Consider the following 17,676-nt stretch of genomic DNA (forward strand, 5'->3'; position numbering starts at 1 on the left):
ACTCAAGTTGATAAACAAATTCGACATAGATATATTAAATAGATATTTTTTTCGATTCATGTAATTCATCTAATAACATTTTAAAGAAAGAAAAGCTTCTTAGCAGGACTTCAAGAAGTTAAGTTAATACGTAAACAAAAAGAAAGATTGAAAGATAATCACTTTGAAATTTTAATTTATAAAATGACGATTCGAAAGTGCTTTTGAGGCTTATTTGAATAAAGTTGTTTTTGATTTTAAATAGCTTTGAATAAATTATTTATGATTTAAACCTTTTATTTTTTAAAATCTAATATATAAAATTCTCGTGTATATATTATCCCACCAAAAACATTTTCATGTAAAATGTTGCCAAGACGAGATCATATGGCTCGCACTGTCAAAAAGTTATCAGATCTCATGTAGAGCCAAGCTTCTAACTCTACACGCCCTAACTCTACAAGCCCTAACTTCACAAACCCTACACCTTAGTCAAAATATGTGGCTTGGCCGTTTCGCTACAGTCACGTGGGCGTAAGGTGAAAATTTTTTTCACTGTTTTTTACTTTTCTGTCATACAATAGTTCTATTAAAGAAAAAATAAAAAGAAGAAGAATAATTGATATACATATAATACAAATAAAAATAAAAAGAGAAAATATATTTATATAAATGAGACAGGAAAGTTGTCATCTACAACATCGGCAGCCGGTAGTAGCGAAACGGCCAAGCCACATATTTTGACTAAGGTGTAGGGTTTGTGAAGTTAGGGCTTGTAGAGTTAGGGCGTGTAGAGTTAGAAGCTTGGCTCTACATGAGATCTGATAACTTTTTGACAGTGCGAGCCATATGATCTCGTCTTGGCAACATTTTACATGAAAATGTTTTTGGTGGGATTTCACTTCTTTTTGTAAGTTGCTTATGTCAATATTATAGCTGCATTTTACCTGCGACACATTTTATACCATAAATATCATCCAATCTTCACCATATTCGGTTTAAGCACGCTGTTTTTGATTTTATGTTGAACTGATATGCAAACGGTGATCTCCGCCAAAACTTAAATACCAAAATTACAAAATGTAAATTTTCGACATAAACTAATGACCAATTTTTATTTTTTATGTATTTTATTATTATTATTAATAACAAGGAGTCCCTATATCAATTTTCAGACCTCTAGCATCAAAATTTGCGGAAGTCTCATACAAACTTCCATCCCCTAGTTTAAGGGGTTGGGGGGTAAAAGTTCCAAGATTTAGAATTTTTTTGTTGTTTGTGTAGTAATACTAGCTTACATACCAAATTTCAGCTTTCTGGGACTTCAGGAAGTACTCTAAGAATTTTGATGATCATCAGTGAGTGACGAAATCGGGGTTTTTTAGATATCAATAAAATCTAAAGTATAAGAGCTATGCAATTGAAACTTTATATGTTTAATAAGTTCACTATCGACATCATATCCCCAGAATTTTGTTTATCTAGTATAATCCAAACCCAAGTTATGAGGGTTCAAAAAAACGACGAAGCACTTCGAGAAAAGATAGGTAGTGCTTTTCGTTTTTTTTTTTTTTTTTGGTTCGTCTTGGCGGGGGCACTACCGTGCCCCCAGATTGTATTTCTAGTTAAACTCCTCCGAAACGGCTTGACCGATTCTCATGAAATTTTATGCGCATATATAGTAAGGTCTGAGAATCGAACAACATCTATTTTTCATACCCCTAAGTTGTAATGGGGGGGATTGAGATGGTTGGGATTAAGGGGGTTAATAAGATATAGGTATGGCATATATAACACCTATAATTAAGGCAACACTTATACTTAATATTGTAAAAATTTATTCTTTTTCTGTTCTTGTTAGTGTATGTCTTGTTGGTGTTAATGTTAAATAAATAAATAAATAAATGGCAAAACGTTTGCGGGGTCAGCTAGTGGAATATAAATTGAAAAAAATGCCAGTTATTAAATTATGTAAGTAAGCATGTTATAATATATTTATATTTATACTTATGGTAGTACTAATTACTCACTATGGTAACTGGTATTTATTTCAAATATTAATATAAATGATTTTTATTATGGAATAATTTTTATTCTTTGGTATAATGGCTTCCAATCGTGAATATGAATTGATTATATATTTTAACAACAGTAGAAATAATTCTTTCTGCTTTGGAAGTCTGTCCTTATGGGTCTCCCTACCGTGCCTTGGAGAGCACGTTAAGCTGCCGTTCCCGGTTGTTATCGTATACAGCTGATAGCGATCTTTACTAATAGTAGGAAATATATGCGCCAACCCGTGTTGTAATTTCTGTTTCTATATGTTATGTATGTTATGTATGTTTTTCTGAGGAACTATTATTAGCTTTATGTTACTATGTAAATTGTGTATTTGTGAAAGTATTTTAGCTGTTGTTCCTCCTCAAAATTAAATAAATAAATATATAAAAATAATTTACTTGGAGTAATTGTGAGTTTTTTTCTAAAAAGGGAGGCAAACGCGTATTAATATATATGACAATACTATCAAGCAAACATTAACAAACCCTAAACAAACTACGATCAATTGAATTTATTTGTCTTATTAATTTTTCCTCGCCTGCAATAAGTTGAAGTATATAATTGTATTATTAATACAAATAAAATATGTATAGTTTATAAAAAAAAATAATTACAAATTTTCATATAACGGAAGTACCTAAGTATAATTATCTTATAGCCATTTTTTTTCTAAATTAAAAAGAGTAGTAGAGAGTCCATACTTTTTTTTGGTATATTTTCAGACTTTGTATACGCGTATGTTAAGTATTCTTCACCTGAGAAAACCTTTCAACATTTAGAAATAATAATATTTTAACACAACAAACACACATAAAATGGTCTTGAAAATGTACAGTCAACTTTTGAAACATCCCATATTATGTATAACACTACAGTCTCAGGAGATGCCGACCATTCCATAACTTGCACGTGCTCGAAAGAAATGTCATTCAAGACGGACAGAGGACTGTAGGGGCATTATGTATGAAATCATGCGTAAAATCTCCAGAGACAACTATATGTCAACATACTCCATAAATTATAAACCCATTTATACTAAAATTGTATTCAGGCGTACGTAGATATAAAATCACCCATATTGGGATCTGGCGCCAAACAAAAAACAAATAAAAAATTCATATTTATTTACATCGTCCCAATCACCTATAGTACACAAGGGTCATATTAGCTTGCTCTCCTCCGTTGCATAACTATCACGTCCATGATAAAACCGTTGCTGTAATTCAATTATTCCGGCTCGGTGCACGCAACTAACGACCTTTTGGACCGACTCGCGTGAAATTCCTGTATTTGAGGTGAGTGCTAATGTTACTTTTACTCTCGTTGACTTGACATTTGGACGGACTAAGATGAGTTGTGTTTGTGTTTAGTATGAATTAGATTTGTCAGGAAACTGTACAAATATAAACTATTAGCTTTTACTTCGCTCGCATTGATTTTTTTTACCTAAATACTACCTAATACCTCCAAAAATATGTGTATAAAATTTCACGATGATCGGTTAAGTTGTTTTCGCGTGAAAGCGTAACAAACAAACTTACATTCACATTTATAATATTATTAGGGATGTACCTAAAAAAATAAGCAGCAGCTGTTAGTTATTGTTTACGTTATTTTCAGTGTTAATAGTACAATATGTATTTATTGCTTTTGATTCTGATGCAAGAGAAACGATTGAAATATAATCAACACTTGTTGAATTGGATAGAAATTAATTAATAAATAATAACTACAAGTAAAACAGGCTGTGTGCCTACCACCAACCTGCTGTGTGGTTACGGTAGTAAAGAATATACCCACTCCTCTCTTCCCGTGGGTGTCGTAAGAGGCGACTAAGGGATAACACAGTTCCACTACCACCTTGGAACTTATAAAGCCGACCGATGGCGGGATGACCATCCAACTGCTGGCTTTGAAATACACAGACCGAAGACGGGCAGTAGCGTATTCGGTGCGACAAGCCAGCCTTGCGGTCACCAACCCGCCTACCCAGCGTGGTGACTATGGGCAACACACATGAGTTCACGCCATTTTTGGCGCGAACTTGTAGAGGCCTATGTCCAGCAGTGGACTACGATAGGCTAAAGTGAAAACAGGCTTTGTAACATCTTACTAGACTCAAAGTGGAACATTAGTTAGTTATACATACATTAGACGCGTGTGGGGCCACGAGACGAATTGCTTTAAATAATTTCTTGTAGGTACACACTTCATCCAAACACGAGCTAAGGCCAATGCCAACAGAAGTAATTAATGGGTCATAAAAAACGTGTAAAGATTTTTACAGCCTTTCTATTATAGATTTAATCTTTCATTTGTGGCATTAATATTTTTATTATTGTTTCAGATACTCTGAGTATATTTCAAACGGCTTTTACCTTTCATGGTTTCACTATATACGATGTATGAAACGTAGATTTATGTAGTATGAATATGTGTACGAATCTATATATTAAAGTATAATTACTGTATTATTTTTTCTCTTTTTTGCACTACTTTGACCCGCTGTAACATTATGATGATGAAAGAAATCTCTTTTTAGAAATAGATATAAATTCGCAATCACCGAAACTGTAAATAATATGTTTTTAAATGCAATAAAGAATATATGTACTACGATTCAAATGTAAAACGGGATATTTGTAATGTTTGATGTAACATTTGGCTTCAAATGAAATATAATTAATTAATAAAAAATATAAACTTTGTAAAATGACGATTCAAAAGATTCAATGATTTTGAAGGCTACGAGAACAAGAATAAAGTTATTTTTGATCTGATTTGATTTAACAAATACATGTTTTAACCTCATTTGACTATTCCAGGATTTATTTAATAGGTACCCAATTGCAAACAAAACATTTGGCTTCAGCCTGTAATATCCCACTACTGGGCATAGACCTCTTTCTCCATGTAGGAGAAGGATCAGAGCTTAATCCACCACGCTGCTCCAATGCGGGTTGGCGGATAACAACAAAACATTTGAAATCTTAAATTTGAGTAATAACTGATAAGCCTAGAACTTTCAAATAGATTTATAGTTTGACCTAAAAAGAGGAAAATCCTCAACGCCCAGGAGAATTCTATGACCCACTATCAATTTTCAGTTGAACCTCAATTCAGATGAGATACGATCTGGACACAAACAATTTAAATCTTAATAGTTCAAGCAATAAAGATCTTTTTTCTTTAAACAATAAAAATAACAAAAACAGTACAAAATAAATTAAAACTAAATAGTACAGGAATTGAGTCCTTTTTCCCTTAAAGATAGAAACGTAGGAAAACTCGAATACGTGTTCAGCGTCTTCAAGTCGCCGAGGGTAAATGTTTGCAAATTTTGACAAGCGGTTAATAGAATTTTAAGAACTTGTTTATCTAATTTAAACTTTGTTACTCCTTATTAAGGTTCAATTTATATGAATAATTGTTATAAATAGTTCGTCGTGGGCGGACGACAACAGGTTTTCATTATGGCAACGAATTTTTGAATGTCACTGTGTCTACCTACACTTTCTGTAAAAGTACATCGCCATAAATGATTCAAATCAAATCAGTGACTTATAAACATATACTTTTGCGAAGCACTTAGAATTGTCACTTTTTTTTAATAATTGAATTGAAATTTATTATTATTATTTAGTCATTTATTAATGTTCATAGCAACGAATACAAAAAGACATTTCGCGGTGAAAAAATTCAAAAAGAGTTTTAGAATATTTTTATACAATATAATTCATAATTAATGAATAATAAATAAATTTTCAAATGGGTAACACAAATATTTTCGATTTCTAGATTGATTAGATTTGAAATTTCTGTTATTGAACTTATAAAGCAATCGTCTCAGAGCACAGATAGTATGAACCATTTTAATTGCTTACAAGTTAAAACAAACGCGCGTCAACCCTAAAAGTCATATCCCGAGCTACTAAGCAATTCGGGCGGCAGCAGCGTACGCAGCTCGTGCTCGCCTACATGCATCTAACTCCTCCACGCACACTGTCTATGCGACTTCGTTGGATAACTGTGTAGACTGTGCTAACTACTATTTACATTAATAAAAATAATACTATGGTTACCAATTAAGCTATTGCTATTGTTAAAAACTAACGTTCGACCAAACCCTAGCTAACAAAGAAAACTATTTAAGACCATCGTCATTATATTTTATTTATTTTCCTAGAATCGGTTGGAATCGGAGTAAAAGCCTTTCGAAGCCACGACCTGAAAGACCGGACGATATTTTTGGGCACTTTACAAGTAATATAAAAGACCTCGATAACATTATTAGGCTGAATAATAATCGGAGTTGGTCATCAATCACGTCATAAGAAAAGCGTGCTCAAGAAATTGTAAAGAACATTTTTTTTCTATCCACTATTTGGAAGCGCCAAGACTGGTCATAAATCAGCAAATTTTTCTAAGACCAGATATCTCGTGGTTGTCGCCCGATTGAGCCCGATTAAATTTTGACTGAGGGGACCGCAGGAAATATCTTTGTCAAAATCTGGAGCAGATGGATGGGGGAAGTATATTAAACATACAGGAGATCACAGATTAATTAATCCAAGTAGTGTCGTGTTTCTATGGTGAGTAAGATAGAGTCAAAGCTCCTGTAAATGTAATGGGTAAGGTTAGCAATGCGCTTGCTTGCTTACAGACGGAACGCACGCTTGTTTGCTAACCTCTTTGTACAAAAAGTTTTTTATTTTTAACCGACTTCCAAAAAAGGAGGAGGTTCTCAATTCGACTGTATTTTTTTTTTTTTTTTTTTTTTTTTTTTATGTATGTTACATCAGAACTTTTGACCAGGTAGACCGATTTCGACAAATTTTGTTTTAATCGAAAGGTGGTGTGTGCCGATTGGTCCCATTTAAATTTATTTGAGATCTAACAACTACTTTTCGAATTATATCTAATAATGCGTTTTTACTTGACGCTTTTTTCGTCGACCTACGTTGTATTATACCACATAACTTTCTACTGGGTGTACCGATTTTGATAATTCTTTTTTTGTTAGAAAGGGGATATCCCTAGTTTGGTACCATGATAAGGAAACCAGGATCTGATGATGGGATCCCAGAGAAATCGAGGGAAACCCTTGAAAATCCGCAATAACTTTTTACTGGGTGTATCGATTTTGATAATTTTTACTTTAATCGAAAGCTGATGTTTATCATGTGGTCACATATTAAATTTTATCGAGATCTGATAACTACTTTTTTTGATTAATCTTTGATAACGCGTATTTACTTGACATTATTTTCGTCACCCTACGTTGTATTATACCTCATAACTTTTTACTGGGTGCACCGATTTTGACGTTTCTTATATAAATTAAAAGCTACTATTCGTCACGTGGTCCCATTCAAATTTAATTGAGATTTGATTAGTAATTTGTGAGTTATATCTAATATTGCGTATTTACTTGACGGTTTTTTCGTCACCCTACGTTGTATTATACGTTATATCTTTTTACTGGGTGCACTGATTTTGATCTTTTTTGTATAAATCAAAAGCTAATACTTGTCATGTCGTCCGTTTTAAATATGATTGAGATATAATGAGCAATTTTGAGTAATCTTTGATGACACGTATTTACATGACGATGTTAAGACGACTGTGGTCATGTTCAATACTTTGCCACAACGCCATCTATGAAAATTTAATGAAATTACTTCGTTCACTATCGATCAAATTACAATATTCCACTAGAGTAGAGAGTAGCAGTTTATTCGTTATAAATATATTTCAACTTTTAATTTTTGAGTTATCGCTAATACTGGGTATTTACTTGGCTATTTTACGTCGACCAACGTTATATTAACCTCATTACTATTTTACTGGGTGGACCGATATCGATGATTCTTTTTTTAATCGATAGGTGGTGCTTGTCATGTGGTCCCATTTAAATATAATTGAGATTTGACTCGAACTTTTTGAGCTATATCTGATATGGCGTATTTACTTGACTGTTTTTGGAGTTTTCTCCTTAAGAATCGATTTTCATTTAAGGCCCCGGAATGAAAAAATTGAACAGTAAAATCTACTGAACGAATGACCTTGTTAGAGATGGCGTTCAGACGTTTTCTAATAACGCAATTAGGTTCCGATAGATGGCGTTATTGCATTCATTTATTTACAATTTGATATAGTAATAATATATTTCTCAGACTAGTAAGCCTTTTTGTGCCTATTTAGACAGTTGATCTGAAGGGGTAAACTCCAGTCGTGCATCGGAGCTGTGTGAAAACATGAACAGTACATATTTTTAATAAAAAAGACATAAACCGTAATTCAATATAAATCCGCTTCAACTAAAAAACCCGCCGTAATAAGCGATGTCAGCGCTTCGCGCGAATCGACGACGGGCCTTTTATGAAATTTCTGCCTACAATCGCTAACAAAATGTTAGAAATAACAGTAGAACATTATATAATTGTACAATTTTATAATGTCGCGTTATATGGAATACGAACAAAGTATTACTATTTTTTCGTCGATCTACGTTGTATTACTCTTCGATGTAATTGAAGTCGGTTTTTTTTTCGTTTGCGAGCAAACACAATTATAAATATTTTTTTTATAACCTTTTATTGTATTATATTTTTCACCAAAGCATCTATAATTATATCTCCTTCCAACTTGGTATTAGATTTGCTTTGCGAAATAAGTTAAAAATAAGGTTAATGTTGCAAAATATTTTTTTCAATTATTGTATACACATATTAAATTTGTTATTTTTATTGTTAAATCTATCACATGAAAACTTCTGTATTTAACGGACTAATTTGTATTAAAGTGTAAATAAAGCTAGAAGTACGCACAACTCAAACACAAAAGCCCAGACTTTGACAAAGATCTGAACAGTAGGTATCTGGTACATGTTGCCTAAGCACATTTTTGTCATAAACAGTGATCGTAACCTTGAATTATGGAGCAACAGCCGACTGGTTAGATAATTGTAATATTTTTTCATACTAGCTGACCCCGTAAACATTGTTTTGACGTATATTTTATTAACCCTCTTTTTTTATAAAAATTGGTTCAGACGTTTGGAAGGAGTATGGTAACTAACATTGTGACACGAGAATTTTATATCACCCTTAAGTAGGGTGTAGTAAATATTAATATGTATCTGTATGCTTAAATATAGTTGTATTATTTAATTAAGTTATTAATTAATTTATATTTTTAAGCCCATCACACTCATTACATATTCTGCTGCCCGCACTGTAACAAGGGTCTAATAAGTTGATATTTGCACAGGTGGAGGGTTCAAAGTTTATGTAAATTTATGCAAACTCCACAAACTAATTTTCTTTAATGAAAACTTGGGCTTCAAAGAAGTGTATAAACAAATTGAGCGCACATCTCCCTCTCGTTCATCTCGAGGTTTCACTGTTATTATTACCTCCTAAAATTTCATTACTAACTTGTTGTGCCTGCGACTTCGTCCGCGTGGTATTTAACAAAATAGTTATTGTTCAGTTCGCAGTTATAAAAAAAAAATAAAATAAAAGTAGCTTAAGTTACTCCTTATTACATCAGCTATCTGCCAGTGAAAGTCCCGTCAAAATTGGTCAAGCCGTTTCAAAGATTAGCCGGAACAAACAGACAGACAAAAATTGTAAAAAATGTTATTTTGGTGTACCTATGTACCGTGTATACATTTTAGTAAAAAGCGCCTATTATAATATTACAAACAGACACTCCAATTTTATATATTTGTATCGAAGACAATATTTTTCACGCAAGCTATTGTTTAATTCTCAATGTATATCAAAGTTTTTCACAGATAAAAACTTAAATTAAATTCGTTGTTTTTTATTTTTAACCGACTTCCAAAAAAGGAGGAGGTTCTCAATTCGACTGTATTTTTTTTTTTTTTTTTTATGTATGTTACATCAGAACTTTTGACTCGGTGGAGCGATTTCGACAAATTTTCTTTTAATCGAAAGGTGGTGTGTGCCAATTGGTCCCATTTAAATTTATTTGAGATCTAACAACTACTTTTCGAGCTATATCTAATAATGCGTTTTTACTTGACGCTTTTTTCGTCGACCTACGTTGTATTATACCGCATAACTTTCTACTGGATGTACGGATTTTGATAATTATTTTTTTGTTGGAAAGGAGATTTCCCAAGTTTAGTATCATGATAAGGAAACCAGGATCTGATGATGGGATCCTAGAGAAATCGAGGGAAACTCTTGAAAATCCGCAATAACTTTTTACTGGGTGTACCGATTTTGATAATTCTTTTTTTGTTGGAAAGAAGATATCCCTAGTTTAGTACCATGATAGGGAAACCAGGATCTGATGATGGGATCCCAGAGAAATCGAGGGAACTTCTTGAAAATCCGCAATAACTTTTTATTAGGTTTACCGATTTTAATGATTTTTAATTTAATCGAAAGCCGAAGTTTATCATATGGTCACATTTAAATTTCATCGAGATCTGATAACTACTTTTTGAGTAATCTTTGATAATGCGTTGTTACTTGACTATATTTTCGTCGATCTACGTTGTATTACTCGTCGATGTAATTGAAGTCGGTTTTTTTTTCGTTTGCGAGCAACCACAATTATTGAGCAGTATTGCGCGAGCAGTCACAGCGGATGCGCGTGCCGTTCTTAGGTCGATCGAACCGTCGTGTTTCGTTTACGCGTGATCATTTACGTAATACTAAAAGATTAAAATAACGAGAACGGGGTATCTCCTGGCAACAGGAGGCCCTTTATTTTAAAATGTTTTCCCCCCAAACGTGTCAAAATCCCCCAATGTCGCAATTACCCACTCAGTCTCAAATGTCTAAAGTTCCAAAGTTACGCCAACGTGACATCCACAACATGTTTCCCCAAAAAGGATCAAGCCATCATTTTGGACTCAATCGAAGGTATAACTCTCAGGGAGTACCTTATTGCGCTGTCATCTATAACTCCAGCTTCAACTATACGGTTTATATCTCGCATATCGAATGCTCGAATATGTATATATTTAGATAGTAAGAAAACAGCTGATTACCTTATTGAAGAAAAGAAAAACGTCACTATAAATAAAAATTTATTTGAAATTAAATCTTTGATTTCTAGAAATAAAAGAATAGTTCTTTCAAATGTTTGCCCAGTTATACCAAATAAGGTTATTGAAGAAAAATTTGAAGAGATGAAGATTAAAATAATGTCTCCTATATCCTTTATGAAAATTGAGGTGAGCGATCCAGGTTTCTCTCATATTTTAAGCTTTAGAAGGCAGCTATATGTTAGCCCTGATGATGAATCGCGCCTCCCAGAATCAATTCAACTATCCTATGAAGGGACAAACTATTGGATATACATTTCAAATGATGCCTTAAAATGTTTTTCCTGCAACACAATAGGGCATTTAGCGAAAAATTGTCCACAGAATAGAACAGTACCCCAAGCAGCTGTTTCTGATATCAAGGAATCCGATAATCATTTTGAAGAGGTAATTAAGCAAATTTTTGAAAGAAACGATGATCGTATATTGGACCCACCCAACACTCCGCAAACTGTACAAGAACCACCCTCACAACCGATTCCATTAAATTCGAAAGGAAAGAAACGTATCCATTCCCCAACAACTAGTGAACTATCAGTACCAGATATACAGTTAAGACAATATGTAAAAGGGCATGAATCTGATATAATTGAATCGGAAACAGATGGAACAGAAAGTAATGTTTCAATGGATGACATCGTCGTTAAACCAAAAACAAAAAAGAAATTGAAGAAAGATGACATGAGAACTGAAGAAGAAGTTTGGAAAGATATTGAACATAATATGGCAGAAATAAACAGTGACAACTTATTCCCTATTAATTTAGATCAATTTATTAGCTTATTGGATAATGCAAAAGGAAAACAAAATGTGAAAGAATTAACATATACTTATACAGATAATATTAAGGGTTTAATCATAATGTGCAATAAAATACATAGTAAGTTAAATAAGAGTTTAAAAAACAGATGTTCGCGTTTGTCCAAAAAATTAAATGAAATATTAATTACTGATGCAATTGTACCTACTTACAAAGAGAATTAATAGTATGTTACTTCTTTATACTTAATTAATATAAATATAATACATATTTATCAATTTATTTCATGGATGTGTTACAGTGGAATGTTAATGGATATTTTAAAAGATTAGAAAACATAAAATTGTTGATTAATCGACTTAGTCCAACTTGCATTTGTTTACAGGAAACGAATTTCACTTCTAATTACTGTGCTTCAATTAAGGGGTATGTACACTTTTTTAAAAACCGTTTACAATGTGACAGGGCTAGTGGAGGCGTAGCAATCTTTATCAAACCATATACTATTCCAGAAATTATAAATGTAAACACCAATTTAGAAACAATAATAATTAAAATCAAATATCCTTTTACTGTTACTATATGCAATATTTACCTTCCAAATAGCAGTGCACTTAATATTAGTGATTTAAATAATTTGATATGTCAACTGCCATCACCTTTTATAATTATGGGTGATTTTAATAGCCACCATTTTTACTGGGGATCTACTAAATGCGACACCAGAGGTAAATTAATTGCTGAATGGCTCGATGATAATAGTGATATATTATTATTAAATAACGGACAACCTACACATTTTAATGGTAATACGGGTAACACGAGCAATATAGATTTAACTTTGGCTTCTCAAAATATATCATCATATTTTGAATGGAACGTCTTAAACGATTTATATGACAGTGATCATTTCCCAATTTTTATTAAAACATTAATAAGCCAAAATTTACAAAATAATAATATATGTTTACCAAAAAAATAGAAGTATGACAAAGCTGATTGGTTAATGTTTTCTGAATTGGTTAATCAAAATATTCTTGAATTACCATCTCCACTTTCCCTACCCGATTACCCTATAAATGATATTATTGAAAAATTTACTGGAATAATTTTACAAGCAGCAAATTTATCCATACCAAAAACTACAGGTCATATGAGGAAAAATAATCTACCATGGTGGAACGATGACTGTAAAGTCGCAATTAGGGCAACAAGAAAAGCCTTTAAACTTTTTAAAAAGTATGCACGAAATGATCCCAATTCGATGTATAAAATTGACTATAAAAAAAAGAGAGCTTATCATAGAAGACTTCTAAAAGAAAATAGGAAAAGATATTGGGAGAGTTGGGTATCCACTATTAACAATCACACTCTTGTTGGGGACCTATGGAAAAAAATACATCATCTTAATCACCGTAACATTAGACTTGACAAAATTGTACTTGAGAAACCTGATGGTTCATTTGCATCTGACCCAAAAGAAACATCCTATATATTAGCAAAGACTTTCGCTAATAACTCTAGCTCTAATAACTATGATGATAATTTTATTCACTACAAAAATACTGAGGAAACTATACAAAATTTTGAAATATTTGACAATTCCAACCCAATAAATGGTAAAATATTAATGAACGAAATGACAATGGTTCTATCTCAAATAGGGAATTCAAGTCCAGGGCCAGATAATATTTCAAATATTATAATAAAACACCTCCCAACAAGTGCCCTTAATTTTTTACTTCATTTATATAATTTTATTTGGCAAAAGCAGGTTTTTCCAGATAGCTGGAAAGAAGCCTTAGTAGTGCCAATATTAAAACCTGGAAAAATCCCAAATTTACAAACTAGTTATAGACCAATATCCCTAACATGTAATATGTGTAAAATATTGGAAAAAATTATAAGTAAAAGAATTAGATGGTACATTGAAAAAAAGAACTATTTATCTCCATTTCAATATGGATTTCGTCAATTTCGATCAACTACAGACCATTTAATGAATATTGAGAGTGAAGTACTTGACAGTTTTGCCAATGATTATTTCACAGTAATAGTAGCTCTTGATATTGAGAAGGCTTATGAAATGGTTTGGAAGCATAAAGTTTTAAAATCTTTACAAAATATTAATATTAAAGGAAATGCCTTAGCATTTGTTAAAAACTTTCTGACAGCAAGATCAATAAAAGTAAGAATCAATGACACATTATCAAACTCTGTTTCTATAGAAAATGGTCTCCCGCAAGGCTCAGTGCTCAGTGTAATATTATTTTTAATAGTTATTAATGATGTTTTCTCTTGTATTGACAAGCCAGTAAAAGGATTTTTATTTGCTGATGACTTGACAATAACATGTAGTGGTAGAACACTGAAACCCATATTTACATTAATCCAAAAAACGTTAGATAGTCTTCAACAATGGGCTAACAAATCTGGTTTTAAATTTTCAAAAACTAAATCTGAATTCTTAATTTTAACTAAAAAGAGAAATAAATCAAGAAATTTACAATTAACTTTACATAATACGAAAATCAAAGAAGTCAATAACTTAAAAATATTAGGTTTAACATTCGATAGAAAAATGACATGGATAACTCATATAAATCAACTAAAATCTGAATGTTATAAAAGACTGAACATAATTAAGGTTTTATCATCAATTACTTGGGGATCTGACCGAAAATGTCTCATTAATATATATCATGCGTTAATTCGACAAAAACTAGATTACGGCTCTATTATATATGATTCTGCAAAAAAGAGAACCTTGAATTCCCTAGAAAGTATCCAAAATACTGCACTTCGCCTTAGTATAGGTGCATTTAAGACTAGTCCTACAAAAAGTATTTTAGCTGAAGCGGGAGAAATACCTTTAGAAATTAGACGGAAGCAACTGGTAATCGTATACATTGTTAACATACTATCTCAACCTCAAAATCCTATTTTTAACTATTTTACTAAAATAACATTCTTAAACGCACAGTATGATTCCAGACCTACACTTCCTCAACCTTTACGAATAAGAGCTGCTAAATATCTCGAGGAAATTAACCTTAGCATACCATCTATCTTAAATAAGAAATTGCTGTCATGTGGTCCTTGGGAAAACCAAGAATTTCCTATAAATTTAGAACTAGCTAATAACTTAAAAGATGACACCCCTCGAGAACTTTACAAAAACTTATATCATGAAATAAATAGTAGGTATAATAATTGTAAGCTTTTCTTTACTGATGGGTCAGTTATGAATGGAAGATCAGGTTTTTCAGTTGTCTCAAGTAATAGTAGTTATCGATATAGACTTGGCGACTACCACTCTATTTTTAGTTGTGAATCATTAGCTATACTTAAAACATTAGAAATTATATGTAATGAACCTAATACGATAATGTATTTAATATATACAGATTCAAAATCATGTCTCACAGCTTTGCAAAATAGAAATAATACAAATCCCTTAATTATTGAAATTAAACAAAAAATGTTAGACCTCCTAAGTAATAACTATAACTTTCAAATAATATGGATCCCAAGTCATCAAGAGATATCTGGAAACGAAAAAGCTGATCTAGAAGCTAGAAATGCAACTTATGAAAATGATATTTGCACAACAATAAAATCACCCCCGTCAGAAATTCAAAAATATTGCAAACATAAAAATTAAAAGTTTTTGGGATCAATATTGGAAAACAGGAAATACAAGTAAATTAATCCATGTAAGAAATTCTATTTTCGATAAATCCCCAATTTCATTCAGTAACAGAAAAGATCAAGTTATAATAACGAGACTACGCATTGGACACACTAACTTATCACACATACATTTGATAACTAAAACTCCAAAAAATAAATGCAAGTGTGGACAGGATATAAGTGTCACTCATCTTTTAATAGAATGCACAGCATATAATAATGAAAAACAAGTATGTAACTTACCCAATTGTCTTAAAGATTGCTTGAATGAAAATGGTAGTAACCAAACATTAAAATTCTTAAAAATGATTAATGTTTATAACTTAGTATAATATAATATTTTGTTTGTTATAAATTGTGGTCGTTAATGACCTTAGTTGTTAGAAAACGACCTTAAATAAATAAATTAAAAAAAAAAAAAAAAAAAAAAAAAAAAAACAATTATTGAGGAGGTTATTCAATTCGACCGTATACATTTTTTTATGTATGTTCGGGAATAACTTTGTCGTTTATGAACCGATTTTGAAAATACTTTTTTTGTTGGAAAGGAGATCTCCCAAGTTTGGTACCATGATAAGTAAACCAGGATCTGATGATGGAATCTCAGAGAAATCAAGGAAAACCCTCGAAAATCGTAGTGACAACTAGTGCGTTTGTTTATTTTTTTCGTGCGTAGTGACTTCATAAAGACTAATTTTATTGACAGCTAGGTAGACACATAACAAATCATAGATGGCGCTAGTAGTATTATTAAATGCATTATTTTGATATTAATCTTAACAGTATTACTTGTTGATGTAATTGGAGTCGGTTTTTTTCGTTTGCGAGCAAACACAATTATGTTTTAAGTTACTTTTAAAAGTAATGAAAGAGCGTTTTTGAGATTCTTTTCAACCGATACAACTAGGTAGGTGGCATACCTCAAAAATCTATATAAGAACGGGTAAATATTTTTCTTCAATAACTAAATATACACTAAGCTCATATATTTCTAGTTATACTTAATTAAAGACACTAAATCTAATAAGATGAACTGTTATTGTAGGAAACATATAAACATAGTAAAAGAAAGAAAGTTTATGCCTGACGGACTAATTGGATCTTGGTATGGGATCTTGGAATAATATATGTATATGTACAAAAAATACTATAGTAACCAATTTCAATCACATATATATATGATTATACAGTTTATAAACAGGTTCGGTACAAGCGATATACGTTTAATAAAACCACGTATACGACATATCTATTCAAATAAATACAATTTTAGTGTCTGTTTGTAATATTAAAATAACCGCCTTTTATTAAATGCAATACAGGGTTCATGTACCAAAATAACATTTATTTGCAATTTCTGTCTGGCTGTCTGTTTGTGCCTGCTAATCTTTGAAACGGCTGAACCGATTTTGACGGGACATTCACTGGCAGATAGCTGATATGGTAAGGAGTAACTTAGGCTACTTTTATTGCAGAAATTTATTTATTTTATAGCTCTGCGAACTGAACAATAATTTTTTATCAAATTCCACGCGGACGAAGTTGTGGGCACAGCTAGTCATTTATAAACAATATACAAAAAAGCTTCCGCCCATTGGCGGAAATAGGCGGTCTGTAACTGACAGACCGCATATTACAATGACTGTAAATAACGGTTTGATTGGCGCTCATAGTAAAATGATGTTTGTCTATATTCTAACTAGAATTAAAAAGTATAAAATGGCTGTCCTGCAAAGTCTAATATACATATAAAAGATATGTCAGATCCGTGACCATTCTTCGACTATAACGATTTTAATAATGATTTGTCTATCAATCCTGTAATGTTTTAATAGGATCGGTATTTCTGTAAAAAATAAATAAAATTATTTCAATAGTCTCTTTAAGTAACGGTATTAACTTGAATCAGTAGAAATGTTCTATGACGTTGATTTGTGTTGTCAATCAATGCGATTGGGTAACTTTATCACGAAATACTTAACACACGTGAAATAACGCTTAAATAAAATAAAATAAAATATATTTTAATCTGTATTAATCTATATATTAATACGCGTGAAGCAAAAATTTTTTACTACTTTTTACGGAAATCGCG

Source organism: Melitaea cinxia, chromosome 9 (assembly GCF_905220565.1).
Source record: "Melitaea cinxia chromosome 9, ilMelCinx1.1, whole genome shotgun sequence".
In the NCBI taxonomy this organism is placed as follows: Eukaryota; Metazoa; Arthropoda; class Insecta; order Lepidoptera; family Nymphalidae; genus Melitaea; species Melitaea cinxia.